At 34.5% G+C, this 17,197-nt stretch overlaps 1 protein-coding gene across 1 annotated transcript in view; it reads left to right on the top strand.

Annotated features, from left to right (window-relative positions):
- Positions 1-17,197, top strand: part of LOC114050108 (cation channel sperm-associated protein subunit epsilon-like) — a 190,545-nt gene that overhangs the window by 44,291 nt on the left and 129,057 nt on the right. The gene's annotated exons all lie outside the window — the stretch shown is intronic.

Genomic DNA, 17,197 nt, shown 5'->3' on the forward strand with positions numbered 1-17,197 from the left:
ATCAGAAACTTGAGAGCAGAAACTGCCTCAACATTTCATTAATGTTTGTTAGTTGATTGATCCTCCCTCATCCCCACCCTAGGACCCTTCCTTATAACTGAGAAACACAATGGAGCAAAAGCAACCGATATAGCAACTGTATCTGTGCCGATGTACCATGTGTGTTATCTGTATTCCTTTGACCTCATGATTCAGTATTGGTCATTGCATTTATTCTAAATTCAGTTGCCTTTTTTCAAATTTATTTTTAGTTTTCAACATTCACTTCCATAAGCTTTTGAGTTTTCAATTTTCTTGCCTTCCTTCTCCCCCCCCTCCCCAAGATAGCATGCAATCTGATATAAGTTCTACATATACATTCATGTTAAACATATTTTACATTTGTCACATTGTAAAGAAGTATTAGAACCAATGGGAGGAACCACGAGAAAGAAGAAACAAAAGAAAACAACAAAAGCAAAAAAGAGAGATCAAATAGTATGTTTCAATCTGCATTCAGACTCCATAGTTCTTTCTCTGGTGTATGGATAGCATTTTCCATCATGAGTCTTTTGGAGTTGTCTTAGGTCCTTGCATTGCTGAGAAGAGCTAAGTCTATGAAAGTTAGTCATCTCTCAATATGACTGTTACTATATACCATGTTCTTTTGGTTCTGCTCACTTCACTCAGCATCAGTGCATGTAAGTCTTTCCAGGTTTTTCTGAAGTCTGACTGCTCCTCATTTCCATTACATTTATATACCACAACTTGTTCAGCCATTCTCCAATTGACGGGCATCCCTTCAATTTCCAATTTGTGGCCACCACAAAAAGAGCTGCTATAAATATTTTTGTACATGTGGATCCTTTTCCCATTTTTTATGATCTCTTTGGGGTACCTACCTAGGAGTGGTATTGCTGGGTTCAGTTGCCTTTTTGAGCTTTTTAACTTACATTATTTTAGTCATTGTGCATATGGTTGTCCTGGTCCTGCTTTCTTTGCTCTGCATCAATTCATACAGGTCTTTCCATGTTTCTCTCAGTTCCTAATGTTGATCATTTCTTAGAGTTCAATAATATTCTATTGCATTTGTATAAGTTTGTTGGACCATTCTACAATCAATGGGCCACTACTTTGTTTCCTCTTTTTTTGCTACCAAAAAAGTAGTGTTGTGAATATTTTGCTATATATAGGATCAGTCTTTTCATTTTTTACTTCCTTGAGGTGCATGCCCAGAAATGTGATGGCTATGTTAAAGAGTATGAACTGTTAATAGCTTTTCTCACATAATGTCAAATTCAAAAATCATTATTTGTATATTTCATTGGAACTGTCCTATGGAATACTCCAAGGTATTCCTTGTTCTCATTTTTCCACTGAGTGGCAGCAAAGGAACATAAATAGTGTTACTCTAAAATAATGAGATTGCTTTTCTTCTGTCTTATGGTATCTTACCTCTGTGACTGGTTTAGAGCAGCGATCAGGAACCTACTTTAGTTCGTGATACCGCTTGCAAAGCCAAGCAATGTCTGTGGATGTTACTGGAAGGTCTCATGTTGTGAGCAGGAGAGAAGAGACAGCAGTGTTCAGAGGAATGAGAAATGGGAGTCAGAAGACTTGCTTTATAGTCCCAACTCTGGGAATAGCTCTGTGGCCTTTCTGAGCCTTGGTTTCCAAAAACAGAAAATGAAAAGGATCCCTTCTCTAGTCATGGTGATAGTAAAGGTAAAATCATAACTTTTTTCCTACCAGAGAGGAAAATATCATCCATCTCTTCCACCTCTTTTCCCTGAGAGGATCTAATCTTACCTTGTACTGGGACATCACATTTAAAAGACCCCCCCCAAAATGTAAGATACCTTAATGAGCTTGTATTATAACATGAATATTATTCAGAGTATCTGCTTTCCAAGCTGATATGATTCATTCATTATTCTAGTTACACTTAGTCTTTTCTAATTTGTGGTAATTATTCTTTTTTCCTTTCTAATACAAAAAAAAGCATAAAGACAAAAATAAACAAAATTAAATGATAGTGTTAAAACACTGACTCTGGGATCAAAGCACCTAGGTTCAAATCTCATTTTTACTGATGCTTACTACCCGTGTGATTCTGAGCAAGTCACTTCACCTAAAACTCTGGTCTCCATCTGTAAAAAAAAAAAAAAGCAGGGGTGGGAGGGAATTGGACTTAATGGGAGATGAAATACATTCTAGATCTAAAAATGAATTCAGTGATAAGTGGTGCAGTGGATAGAGCACCAGGCTTGGAATCAGGAATACTCATCTTCCTAACTTCAAATCCAGCCTCAGACACTTACTAGCTGTGTGACCCTGGGCAAGTCATTTAACCCTGTTGGCCCCACTTTCCTCATCTGTAAAATGAGTTGGAGAAGGAAGTGGCAAACCCCTCTAGTATAGTTGCCAAGAAAACCACATGTGGAATCATGAAGAGTTGGACATAACTGAAACAATTGAACAACAACAAATTAATTCGGTCATCATCAGGAACCCTTCTCGTTCTGAATACGAATATGAGAAGGGAAAAGGGGACAGGGAGTTTAAATAGAAAAAAATTCGTCTGAGGGGGAGTAGCCTAGGGCTGCTCAATATTACTTTGGGAGCCATTTACACTGTAGCTTTTTTCAATTGCGTCTGACTCTTCGTGACCCTGTTTGGGGTTTTCTTAGCAAAGATACTGGAGTGGTCTGCTATTTCCTTTTCCAACTCATTTTACAGATGAGGAAACTGAAGCAAACAGGGTTAAGTGACTTGCCCAGGATCACATAGCTAGTAATTGTCTCTGGAAGAGGAGTCTTCTGACTCCAAGCCTGGCACTCTATCCACTGCACCACCTCACTATTCTTGCAGCTTGACTAACACAGACTTTATTGTTGTTTAGTTGTTCAGTTGTGTACAACTCTTTCTGACACCATGGATGATACTGTCCATGGGGTTTTCTTGGCAGAGATACTGGAGTGGTTTGCTATTTCCTTCTCCAGTGGATCACCTTTTGTCAGAACTCTCCACTATGTCCTATCCTTCTTGGGTAATCCTGCATGGCATAGCTCATTGTTTCATTGAGCTATCCAAGCCCCTTCACCACAACAAGGCAACAATCCAGGAGGGGAACATAAACTTAGAACTTAGAAAAATGTAAAATTTTAAAACTTTTGATAATTTATAGAAAACAAATAATTTTTGCAATAATAGGATTTTTTCCCTAAAAATATGGCCCTTTTTATATTTGCTTCTGACATTGTTACTCAAAAATTCCTTGAGATAAAGGGGAGATACTAACATATATCAAATTCCTTGGGGTTTTTTATCTTTCAAGATTTTATTTTTTCCAATTACATGTAAAAACAATTTTCAACATTTTAAAAAAAAATTTTGAGTTCCAAATTCACTCCATCTCTCCATCCCCTTACCCATCTCTAATACGGCAAGAAATTTAATACAAATTATATGTGTGCAGTCACACAAAACGTATTTCCGTATTAGTCATGTTATGAAAGAAAATACAGACCAAAAAAAGAAAGTAAGTAAGAAGCAGTATGCTTTGATCTAAATTCAGACTCCAACAGTTCTTTCTCTGGTGGTGGATAGCATTTTTCATCATTAATTCTTTGGAATTGTCTTGGATCTTTTTATTACTGAAAATAGCTAAATGATTCAAAGTTGGTTATCAAACGATCATGTTGTATACATGTAAAACTGTTTCTCCTGGTTCTGCTCTCTTCACTCAGCATCAGTTCATGTAAGTCTTTCCAGGTTTTTCTGAACCATTCCCTGAATCATTTCTTATAGCACAATAGTATTCTATCACAATTATATATCACAACTTGTTTAACCATTCCCCAACTGACCAGCAACCCCTCAATTTCCAATTCTTTGCCACCACAAAATGAGCTGCTACAAATATTTTTGTACATATAGATCTTTTTCCTTTTTTTTCTTCCTAATCTCTTTGGACCTAGTAGTGATATTGCTGGGTCAAAGGGTATGCATAGTTTTATAACCCTTTGGGCATTATTCCAATTTGCTCTACAGAATGATTGAATCTGTTCACAACTCCAACAGTGCATTAGTGTCCCAATTTTTCTACATACCCTCCAACATTTGTCATTTTCCTTTTCTGTTATATAGATGTGAAGTAGTACCTCAGGGTTGTTTTAATGTGTATTTCTCCAATCAATAGTAATTCAGAGCTTTTTTTTCTTATGATTATAGATAGCTTTCATTTCTTCATCTGCAAACTGCCTGTTCATGTCCTTTGACCATTTATCAACTGAATTACTCATATTCTTATAAAATTGATTACTGATTTGTAATACAGTTTGAGATCTGCAACTGCTATGAACTTCCTTCACATTTTTTTATTGATTCTCTTAATATTGTGAACTTCTGTTCTTTCAGATGAATTTTGTTATTATTTTTTCTAGCTCTATAAAATAATTTTTTGGTAATTTGATTGATATGGCACTGAGTAAGTAAATTGATTTAGGTAGAATTCGTGTTTTTATAATACTGGCTCAGCCTACCCATGAGCAATTAATGTTTTTCCAGTTCAGCTCTAATTTTATAAATTTGACCAGTTCTCTATATATCTGAGAAATGAGGCCTTTCTCAGAGAGACTTGCTATAATAAAAATTTCTTAATTTTCTGCTTTCCTTCTAATCTTGGCTGTATTGATTATATTTGTGCAAAATCTTTTTAATTTAATACAATCGAAATTATCCATTTTATATCCTGTAATGCTCTCTATCTCATCTGGCAATAAATTCTTCCCTTATCCATAGATCTAACAGGTAAATTATTCCATGCTCTCCTAATTTGCTTTTGGTATCACCCTTTATGTCTAAATAATGTACCCATTTTGACCTTTTCTTGATACATGGTGTGAGATATTGGTCTATAACTATTTCTGCCAAATTGCTTTCAGTTTTCCCAGCAGCTTTTATCAAATAATGAGTTCTCCCAAAAGCTGGGATCTTTGTGTTTATCAAACCTTAGATTACTAGGTCATTTACTATCTTGTACTGTGTACCTAATCTATTCCACTGATCTGTCACTCTATCTCTTAGCCAGTACCATATTGTTTTGATGATTACTGATTTGTAATACAGTTTGAGATCTGCTATGAACTTCCTTCACATTTTTTTATTGATTCTCTTAATATTGTGAACTTCTGTTCTTCCAGATGAATTATGTTATTATTTTTTCTAGCTCTATAAAATAATTTTTTGGTAATTTGATTGATATGGCACTGAGTAAGTAAATTAATTTAGGTAGAATTCGTGTTTTTATAATACTGGCTCAGCCTACCCATGAGCAATTAATGTTTTTCCAATTCAGCTCTAATTTTATTTGTGTGAAAAGTGTTTTGTAATTGTGTTCATATAGTTTCTGGGTTTGTCTTGGCAGGTAGACTCCTACTTTATATCATCTACAATGGAATTTTAATGTAAAGGAAATTTCTCTTTCTATCTCTTGCTGCTGGACTTTGTTGATAAAAATATAGAAATGCTGATAATTTGTATTGGTTTATTTTCTATTCCACAACTTTACTAAAGTTTATAATTATTTCAACTAGTTTCTTAGTTATTCTCTAGGATTCTGCAAGTATACTATCATATCATCTACAAAGGAAGATAGTTTTGTTTCCTCAATGCCTATTCTGATTCCTTTAATTTCTTTTTCTTCTTTTACTGCTATAGCTGGCATTTCTACAACAATTCGAATAATGGTGGTGATAGTGGGCATCCTTGTTTCAACCCTGATCTTATTGGGAAGGTTTCTAGTTTATCCTTATTACAGATAAAGCTTGCTAGTGGTTTTATATAGACACTACTTAGCATTTTAAGAAGAGCTTCATTTATCCCTATGCTTTCTGGTGTTTTTGATTAGAATGAGTGTTTATTTTGTCAAAAGCCTTTTCTGCACCTATTAAGATAATCATGTGATTTTTCTTGGTTTTGTTATGGATGTTGTCAATTATGCTGATAGTTTTCCCAGTATTCAACCACGCCTGCATTCCTGGTATAAATCCCATATGGTAATAGTCTTTGTGATATAGTGCTATAATCTCCTTGCCAATATTTTATTTAAAATTTCTACATCAATATTCATTAGGGAAATTGGTCTATAGTTTCTTTCTCTATTTTTTCTCTTCCTGGTTTAGGTATTAGCACCATATTGTGTTGTAAAAGGAATTTGGAAGGAGTCTTTCTTTGCCTATTTTTCCAAATAGTTTTATATTTATGTGGTATTGGAATTAATTGTTCTTTAAATGTTTGATATGATTCACTTATGAATCCATCTGGTCCTGGCGATTTTTTTCCTTAGTGAGCTCATTGATGGCTTGTTTAATGTATCTTTCTAAAATGAGATTATTTAAGTATTCTATTTCCTTTCTTTTACTCCGAGCAATTTATAGTTTTGTAAATACTCATCAATTTCACTTAGATTGTTGGATTTATTGGCATATAATTTGGGGGAAATAGTTTTTAATAATTAATTTATCATCATTGGTGGTGAATTCACTCTTTTTGTTTTTGATGCTGGTAATTTGATTTTTTTCTTTTTTTAAATCAAATCAATCAATGCTTTATCTATTTCATTATTATTTTTAAAACCAACTTCTACTTTTATTTATTAATTCAGCAGTTTTCTTTCAATTTTATTAATGTTTCCTTTTATTTTCAGGATTTTTAATTTGGTGTTTAATTGTGAATTTTTAATTTGTTCTTTTGGTTTTTTTAAAAATTGCATTTGGAGATATTTTCCCCTAAGTATTGCTCTGGCTGCATCTCATAAATTTTGGCATGTGGTCTCATTGTTATCTCTTTAATGAAATTATTGATTGTTTCTGTGATCAGGTAGTCCAATAATTCTTGGTTTTTGTAATTTATTTTAAGCTATTTTTTGGTTACATTTTCAATTTCAAACTTTCTCCCTTCCTACATCCCTCCATCCCTCCCCACCCCACACTGGAGAAGGCCACTATTTGATAAGGGGGGTGGGGTGTAAAACCATACTATGGATACTTTTATTTGTCTGTCCTTTCTCTGGAGTTGGTGGCATCTTTTTTCATGGGTCCTTTGTAATTGACTTGAATATTTATAATACTCAGAAGAGCTTAGTTACTAACAGTTATTCTATGCACAATATTGATGTTACTGTATACAACATTCTCTTGGTTCTGCTCATTTCACTCTTCATTAGTTTATGCAAGTCTTTCCATATTTTTTAAATCAATCTGCTGATCATTTCTTATAGCACAGTAGTATTCCACCGCAATCATATACCCACTCAGTCATTCCCCAACAGATGGGCATCCTCTCATATTCCAGTTCTTTGCCACCACAAAGAAAGTTGCAATAAATATTTTAGGACATAAAGGTTCTTTTCCTTTTTCCTGATCACTTTGGGAAACAGACCTAATAGTGGTATTGATGGGTCAAAGGGTATAAATAGTTTTATAACTCTTTGAGTATAATTCCAGATTGATCTCCAAAATGATTGGATCAGTTCACAGTTTCACTACAAGTTTATTGGTGCCCCAATGTTTCCCCATCCACTCCAACATTTGTTATTTTCTTTTTTTGTCCAGTCAACAAAACATTTATTAAGCACCTACTGTGTGACAGGCACTGTGCTAAGTGCTGGAGATACAAAGAAAGACAAAAAACCAATTCCTACTCTCAAAGAGCTCATGATCTAATGAAGTTTACAATCTGATTGTACAATAAAAACAGAAATTTAGTTATTTTAAAGTACTATAATCTTTAAAAATCATTATTTAAGATCTTTGCACCACCTAAGTTTTAGTGGGTTGAGGCAAAACCTCATTCTACTTGAGGTGTTGTGTGTGAGATAGAAATATTGATGGGCAAAGGTTTTTTAAAATAAATGAACAATAAGCATTAGCTGGGATGAGGGGTAGAAAAGGAATGTTATTTCTTTAGTCCTCTCACTGAGGTGTGCGTCCTCAAAGATGTCATTTGTGGTAGAAATAAAATATTATAACCTCTATGTTCCCATCACATATTCTCAACAAGGAGGCCTTTTTCTCATTTGTTTTTAGGACTCTGACCTTTTCTTAAATTCCTAAAATTGTTGTTCCACTGATTCTCCTTCTCTTCATTCTCTGGAAGTGATGTTGACACAATGGCTCCAATTCTTTACATTCATCATGAGTGGCAAGGGAAGACTATCAAGTACTTCATGAAATGATGTTCCTTGCTGCCTTTGAGGGGGCGGTGAAGCCCAGATGGTCAATTCTTTCAGTTTCCTCTTCAAGAGACATTTTGGAGCCATTCTTCTATTTAGCTCCAACCGTCTTTTGTCTTCTGGCTTGTGACATATAAAAAGTTTGAGAGACATAATTTCTGGGTAATTAATTATTTTATTAATTATGATACTGGATAATTAATAAAGTGGATCAGTGGCACTCTTGAATGCCAAAAACCAACATTTGTTATTTTCCACTTCTATCATTTTAACCCAGGGATGGGAAACCAGCAGCCTTAAGGCTATATGTGGCCATCTAGGTCCTCAAGTGTAAACTTTTGACTGAATCCAAATTTTACAGAACAAATCTTTTTATTTTTATTAATACATTTTTGTTCATCTTTTATATTTTTATTTTGTTTTTCAAATGAATGTATTTAAGATACCAAAAAATAAAATAAGTTTTAACAAAATAATCCTCCCAGATTGATTGGCATGATTAGAACATTAGTGAGCCGTAAGGGCTAAATTGACAGCTACTACACTCATTATTTAGTTCTAACTTCCCCCACCTGATTGGCACTACTGCCATGATTGGTAGAGAGTTTACATGGGTCAAGTATGCCAGTATGTTACCAGCTTTTGACAACAATACACTCTGTTTCTGTTTGAAGTGGAATTTGTGAATAGTTGCACAACTTGAAAGTATTTTTAATTGTCTGCTTAAATAGCACATCATATCAAAGAAGACCAAGAAAATGCTGAAGGAAGAAAACAAGTTTTTTAATGAGGATGAGGAATTGCAATATTATCTTGTTTCTGCTAAAGATAAGATGATTTGCTTGCTTTATAATACTGTAATATCAACATTAAAGAAATTTAATGCTCATCAGCATTATAACACACATAAGGACCATAAATATTTTAAATCAGAGGGAGAGGTGTGAAAGGTTGTATTACAGAAATTAAAAGATGAAAAGCAAAAGCAAAGACAATTCTTTCAAGTAGCAATAAGACCTGGAAATAATGCCACTGAAGCAACTTATAAAGTAGCTTATGTACTCAGGAAAAAAGGGAAGTCATTCAGTGATGTAGAAATTGTGAAAAAATGCATTGTCAAAGCTGTAGGATGCTTAGATCCTAATAACATTTCAAAGTACAAACAACTGCCTCTTTCAAGGAGAACCATAACTGATCAGCAGCATGAATTAGCCTTCAACTTAACAGAACATCTTCACACAATACTTCAAAAGGAAAACATATATTATTCAATTACTTTGGATGAATCAACTGACTCTACTTACCCGGCACAGGTTTTATATTTCATTCAGGTCATAACAGAATATTTTTTTTTGCTACAAAGAGTTATTTGCTTTGGGCATTCTTGCAAATAAAATACGGGGAATAGATATATTCAATAGCTTTAAAGATAAATGTCGTTAAGTTTGACTGAACTTGGTAAACTTAGTGAGTGTATATACACATAGTTCCCCTTCCGTGACAGGAAAACATGAAGGTTTTATTGCACTTGAAAAAAAAGTATTAACAGATCTAGATGCTCTCATTTCTTTTCATTATATCTTGCATCAGCAAAATCTCTGTGCTAAAGCTACTATTTTGTGTGACACTTTGCAACAAGTTATGAGTATTGTTAACTATATTTATGCAAATGCAACACAGCATTGTCAGTTTCATACCATGCTAAAGTTGAATGATAAGGTATTCACTGTGGATTTGCTGTATCATTCTAAAATGCGTTGGCTATTGTAGGGACAAGTGTTAACCAAAATTTTATCTCTGTGAGAACAGATAGTTAAATTTTATGAAGAACAGAATCAACACTGCGAATTATTAAAAGAAGATTTCCATAGGAATGCTGCATTTCTGTGTGATATCATGTCTGATCAAAACAACTTAATATTTCTTTGCAAGGTAAAACTAAGTCTATATATGATATCTGGCAATAAAAAAAAAATCCAAGCATTTCCAAAAAAGCTATATTTTTTCAAAACACTTCTTCAAAAAGAAATTTCAGATGAATATTTACCCCAGTTAGCAAACATCATTGATGAGCAGGATGATATATATGAATCATTTGAAGAATACGCAGCTGTTACAGGCCTATTAATTGAAGAATACAATGAAAAGTTCACTGACTTTGAGAATCATGACATCACACTCAAATTAGCATTTCAGCCTCACCTAGTTGATATTACCAAGGCACCTAAAGAACTATAGATGGAACTGGTTGAGCTCTCAGTAGATGACATTTTAAAGTCATTTGATACTAAGAAAGATCCAATTGAAATATGAGAAAATGCAGTAGAATCCCCATGCCTTCAGTAACATGCCTGAAAAATGCTTTCTTGCTTTCCAACAACTTATGGCTGTGAATCTACATCCTCCTACCTAACCCAAATCAAGACCCTTAAGGTCACAAATGACTGATACCCATCTAGAGGATCAACTGAAACTGCAGACCTCCATGCTGCTATCAAATATTCAAATGCTTTCCAACAAAAGGCAGACACAACAGTCATTAAAAAGTTAATTAACATTAAAATTAACAAATAGTTTTCATTTTTTGAAATTATTAAGTATATAGCAGTTAGATTTTTACAAAATAATGTACATTTTAAGGTATATCTAATTGAAGTTTCTTGAATGTGGCCTTTTTTTATTACAGCTAAATATTAATGTGGCCTTCCAACTTGAAAATGTTCCCCACCCTGTTTTAGCCAATCTGATAGATGTGAGATGATATCTCCAAGCTGTTTTAATTTGCATTTATAAATAATGATTTAGATAATGATTTAGAGCATCTTTTCATATGACTTTGATTCCTTCATTGAAACACTGCCTGTTCATATCCTTTGTCTATCAGTTGGGCAATAATTCATATTCTTATAAATTTGATGAAGTTCTGCATATATTTGAAATATGAGACCTTTATCCAAGAAACTGATTATAAAATTCCTCCCTCCTAGTTTTCTGTTTTCCTTCACATCTTGGCTACATTGGTTTTATTTGTAATCAAAATTATCCATTTTATATCTCACAATGCTCTCTACCTCTTGTTTATTCATAAATTTTTCTCCTATCCATAGGTCTCATAGGTAATATTCCATGTTTTTATAATTTTCTTATGATATTTCCCTTTATATCTAGATCATGTATCCATTTTGGCTTTGTCTTGGTAAATGGTGTAAGATATTGGTCTCTACCCAATTTCTGCCAGATTGCTTTCCAGTTTTCCCAACAATTTTTTTTTTACCAAATACTGACTTCTTATCTCAAAAGCTTGAATCTTTACAATGTTTGAATCAAACATAAGGCTATTAAAATAACTTACTACTGTGTATTGTATGTCTATTCTGTTCCACTTATCCATCTTTCTATTCTTAGCCAGTACCAGATAGTATTGATAATTACCACCTTATAATACAGTTTAAGAGACAGTACTACTAAAACTACTTCCTTTGTTTATTTTTTTATGAATTCCTTTGATATTCTTGAGCTTCTGTTCTTCTAAATGAATTTTGTTATTATTTCTCTAGCTCAATAAAATTTTTTAAAATTTAATTTAGATGCCATTTAATAAGTTTAGGTAAAATTGCCATTTTTGTTATATTGGCTCTGCCCACCCTTGAGCAATTAATATTTCTCCAATTATTTAAATATGACTTTATTTGCATAAAAAATGTTTTATTACTATGTTCATGTATGTTTTGGGGTTTGTCTTAGCAGATATACTTCCAGGTATTTTATGGTTATTTTAAATGGGACATCTCTTACTACCTTTTCTTGTAGGGTTTTATTGACGATATATAGAAATGCTGATTATATATGTAAGGTAATTTTATATCCTACTAATTTGCTGGCACCCTGGACCATCACCAGTTATTTGAACTTTTGTCTTGCCTCTGTACTTTGATAACTCTGGAGGAGAGAGTGAGGCTGATGACTTTACACAGCTCTGCCCTACTTATATCCAATTCATGCACAAGTCAAGACATTATTCTCATGATCTCATTGGTCCTCTTCTAGAATGAAGGATGAAGAACAACAACCACTTTGCTAAAATTATTCATTGTTTCTCCTAGCTTTTTAGTTGAATCTCTAGGATTTTCCATGTATGCCTTCGTATCATATGCAAAAAGAAATGGTTTTATTACCTCATTGCCTATTTTGATTCCTTCAATTTTGTTTTCTTCTCTTATTGCTTTTGCTAGCATTTCCAATACAACAATGAATAATATTGGTGATAATGGGCATCCTTGTTTTACTCCTGATCTTACTAGGAAGGCTTTTAGATTATCCTCAATGCAAATAATGTTTGCACATGGATTTCAGTAGATGCTCCTTATCATTATAAGGAAAAACCATTTATATCTATGCTTTCAAGTGTTTTTAAAAGGAGTGAGTGTTGTATTTTGTGAAAACCTTTTTCTACATCTACTGATATAATCATGTGATTTTTACTACTTTTGTTATTGAGTCCAAAAATCTTAAAATATCTCTCCTCAATCTATTTTCCAGGTCAGTTGTTTTTCCAATGAGATATTTCATATTTTCTTCTTTTTTTCATTTTTTTTGGTTTTGTTGTATTTCTTGATGTCTCGTGGTGTTTAGCTTCCACTTGCCCAATTCTAATTTTTAAGGAATTATTTTCTTCAGTGAGCTGTCATCCTTCCTTTGCCATTTGGCCAATTCTGCTTTTTAAGGAGTTGTTTTCTTCAGTGAATTTTTGTATATCTTTTCCCATTTTTTTTTCTGTGCTTCCTTTACCTAATTGTTGACTCTTTTTCATGATTCTCTTGTTCCACTCTTATTTCTTTTCCCAATGTTTCCTCTATCTCTCTTATTTGATTTTTTTTTAATTGAGCTCTTCCAGGAAGTCTTTTTTTTGTGCCTGATGCCAATTCACATTTTTCTTTGAGGCTTTGCATGTAGCCATTTTGACATTGTTGTCCTCTTCTGAGTTTATTTTGATCTTCCCTGACCCCACAGTAACTTTCTATGGTCAATTCCTTTTTTTTGTTGTTTGCTCATTTTCCAGCCTATTTCTTGACTTTTAACTTTGTTAAAGTTGTGCCTTGCTCCTGGGGAGGAGGGAGCACTGTCCCAAGCTTCAGGTTTTTCATGGTCCTGATTTCATAGCTAATTCTGGAGATGTGTAAGTTTTTGGTTTTTCCAAGGTGGTATGATCGAAGGAGAGGTATACTCCCCTATCCCCAGGAGAAAAAAAAATACTTTGGACCTACTGAATAGGTAGGTCTCTTCCTTTTGGACCGGCACTAGCCAAATAATTCACAGTTAATAGGGAGTACAGAATGTATCTTCTGTTCCCCATGTTGTAGATTTAGTGTCTTTCTGATCCTCCAGTAGTGGGATTTATGTGGGCAACTCTATTCTTTCTCCAACAAGCATGCTGCACAAGAATTCTCCTTATCACTAAAAGGCTAAGTCCCCAAACTCTGCAATTTGGAATTACTTTTGAGTCAACTCCCACAGCTAACATTGCTTATGAAGATTTCCTTCTCTGACTACCAGGCTAGATTCTTGCATTATGTTGTCCCAGAAATTTTCTCCACTCTAACCAGGAAGTAGGAGTTTAGAAATGACGATATCTTAGGACTGCCCTCTGAGACGATGCAGATAAATATATTTAGTGTCTATGGACTTCTCCAGAATGCTCCACCATTTCCTCAGCTGCTCTCATCTCTTGGACAAGGAAAAAAGAAAGTCCACTCTCAGTTCTCTGATCTCTGCCTTCTGTCCTTAAAACTGTAGGTGGGATATGTAGCTAACATGTGACTCTGTTCTAAGGCAGCCATTATCTGATTATACCCTCACAACCTATCATGGCTTCATTTGGGGGGGGGAGGGGGCACAGGAGAAAAGGAGGTACAAAGGAAAAGATGGCTAGAAGCCAAAAAAGGGATGTGTGTTTCTCAGTTCACTTTTATAGTTCTGCGGAGAGGGTAGCTCCTCCCAACAGAGTTCATATTACCAAAAGTTCCAGCCAACTTAATCATCTGGGGGGCATCCCAAATCACTAACTTATTCTTTTTTTTTTTAACACAACAAGATGTACAATGTGCATCACATGTGAGGTCCCCATAAGAGCTATCCTCTGCAAGTGTACATGCACTCAAAATAGTAGCTCACAAGTTCCCACCAGTGGATTTCTTTTTCCTTTAGTGAGTCAGAAAACACAATTAGCTTGAAAACAAAGGCATTTAATGAAATAGCAGAGTGAAGTTTGTAAAAGAACATTGCCCCCATAAACACAGGCACACTAAAGTTCAGAATGATCTGAGGTTGGTGAAAAAAGCTTAGAAAAACTTAATTTCAAATATACAAACATTAACACATACATATATACATATATGCATATATACATATCTATACACATACATATCTATACATATATACATATACATACATATACATACATAAAATGTTACAGTAGTGGGAGAAAACTAGGGCTCCATCTTAATGGTTGCTTCTGCTCTAGATTTGGTCCTTCTTCCTACCTAACACTCCTCCATTATATAGACATTTCCTTACAATATCACTGATAGTGGGTTGGCCATCTCCCATATACTTGCCAGAACTTTGATGCCTGTGATATCAGAGATTGGAAAGCAATCATTTTGCTATAAAACTCCTGGCCTTCACCTGCATTGTGGAAGTCCTTCAATTCATAATGGAACCTGGGTATCCTCAGCCCTGACCCCACTCCCAGTGAATGAATGAGAAAGAAATGTTATGAAGTACTTACTTTATGCCAATCATTGTGCTAAGTACTACTGATACAAATACAAAAGGAAAAGACAGTCCCTGCCCTCAGTGAGCTTATATTCCAATAGAAGAGACAATATACAAAGGAGAGTGGTGACCAGGAATTACAGGATTACAGGAATGATGAATAAGACCATAAGGGAATAGACTGACATATCTCATCATGGAACGATAGCAGGGTTGATCAGATGGACCCAGAACTACCCAGAACTACGAATGGGGGTGGGGAAGAAAAACTGTTTATGTTTACAAGATAGTGAACAAGGCCATGGGGGAGACAACCACAGAGTATGGGATCAAGTGAAGTGTGGTGGCTTAGACTTTCCTGAGATAGTTATCTGAATGTATAATTTATTATATACTTTGTTTAAGCAAAAGAATATGAATTGTAGAGTCACAGTGGCATAGAGTATCTTCTTTTTGTGTTCTGTGTGTATGAAAATGCCTTTTTTGTTGTTGTTGTGGTTGTTTGAATTCAGAATAGAGATTTTTTTAAGAGAGTGGTGTCTGCCATCCATCTTTTTATCTTAGGGCTTAGAAACCTCAGGAAAATGAAATCCTTACATGGTGACTAAGGAAAAACATTAGCTGCTTTTCTCCTGAGACTGTGTCTAACCTCAGAGCCACAGACATGATAGACTCCAGAATAAAAGTCCTCACATTCTGGAAATACAGTTAACAGTCATGTAGTGAAGTCACATACAAATGTGTTGCCTATTTTTAAATCTACACTTCCTGGTCACCAAGGGCAGTGTCTCTATCCCAAGACTTTGTATGATTTTAGGTTAAAAAATTTTTTGTTGATCCTCGTTGGCCAAACTACACTGCTTGTAAGACATTTTAGGGACTTCTCTTTCATCAAACCACCAAGTTGGTCTGCAACCCACTCATTTTTCCAGTCTTGAAATTAATTTTTGGTCTCTGATACAAATGAATGGGCATTGGGATGGGTGGGGTAAAGAAAGGCAAAGGAACAACAGGCATTAGTAAATTACCCCACAACTCAATTCTTTTTTTTTTCAAATTCCTGCCTTTATTGTAGAAAGATAAATTAATGTGTAGATAGATGATAGACAGATGTGTATATGCCACATGTAAATGTCTTACACATATGTATGTGCCAGCAAGCCCTTCTAGACTTTGAGCCAAGCTCTACAATAATATATGATTAAGTGCTAAAATAAATACCATAAAACTTCAGAAAAAAAGTGTTAACTAGAATAATCAAGAAAGTATTGATGGGATAGGTTTCTGAATAATCCAGGCTATTCATTGTAATGCTGGTATCTTAACACTTTCAGAGGATATTTCAAATAACATAGAGCAGGAAGGTGATGACACACATCACAGAGGCATTTCCTTTTATTACTTAAGGGTGAGTAAGGAAACTTCAGAGTTGTGCTCTTATGAGAGTTAAAGTTTGTTAGAACATTGCCAATGATAAATAAGCTTATTCTTGTATGTACCATTTCAGTAAACTTACTTTATGTTAAACCAGGTTTTATCATTGTCCCGACTAATTGGTCCTTCAGTGCTCCAATAGTATGATCCTAATTGATGATAAACCTTAGATTCAAATAATAATAACATTGACAGTGATAATCAATCAACAAATGACAGTGTCTTAAATGCTTACTATACACCAGATATACCACTAATACAAAGAATGAACCAGCTTCACTATTTAAGGAACATACATTCAAATAGGAAGACAAAAGGAACATATAGAAGAACATGCAGAATAAATATAAAAAAATACAAAATATAAAATAAATGCAAGGTACTTAGGGAGGGAGTCCAGTAATTCTTAGCAGGAGCCAAAAAGGCTTCACATGGATGTCGCTCAAGTTGCATCTGGGAGGGGGAAAAAAAAGATTATATGCAACAGTTTCAGAGGGTGTGCATTCCAGGCAATGGGGTGGGGATGGCCAGCAGAAAGGTCCAGTGATGAGAGATGGAGTATATCGTTTGAGAAAGAGAAAGGGGCCAGTTTGGCTGGATTACAGAATACAAGGTGAGGAGTGGGGAGGTGACAGTTATAACAATGAATCTTCAAATATTTACTGAATCACAAAAGAAAGAATAAATGATGTTTATTAGGACTAGTTACAAGGATATTTTATTCTGTTGTAAGTCTGGGTTATTGGTGGCCCATATGTGATCAAGTGATGTTAG

This window comes from Vombatus ursinus, unplaced genomic scaffold, assembly GCF_900497805.2.
Source record: "Vombatus ursinus unplaced genomic scaffold, bare-nosed wombat genome assembly UNPS02014798.1, whole genome shotgun sequence".
In the NCBI taxonomy this organism is placed as follows: domain Eukaryota; kingdom Metazoa; phylum Chordata; class Mammalia; order Diprotodontia; family Vombatidae; genus Vombatus; species Vombatus ursinus.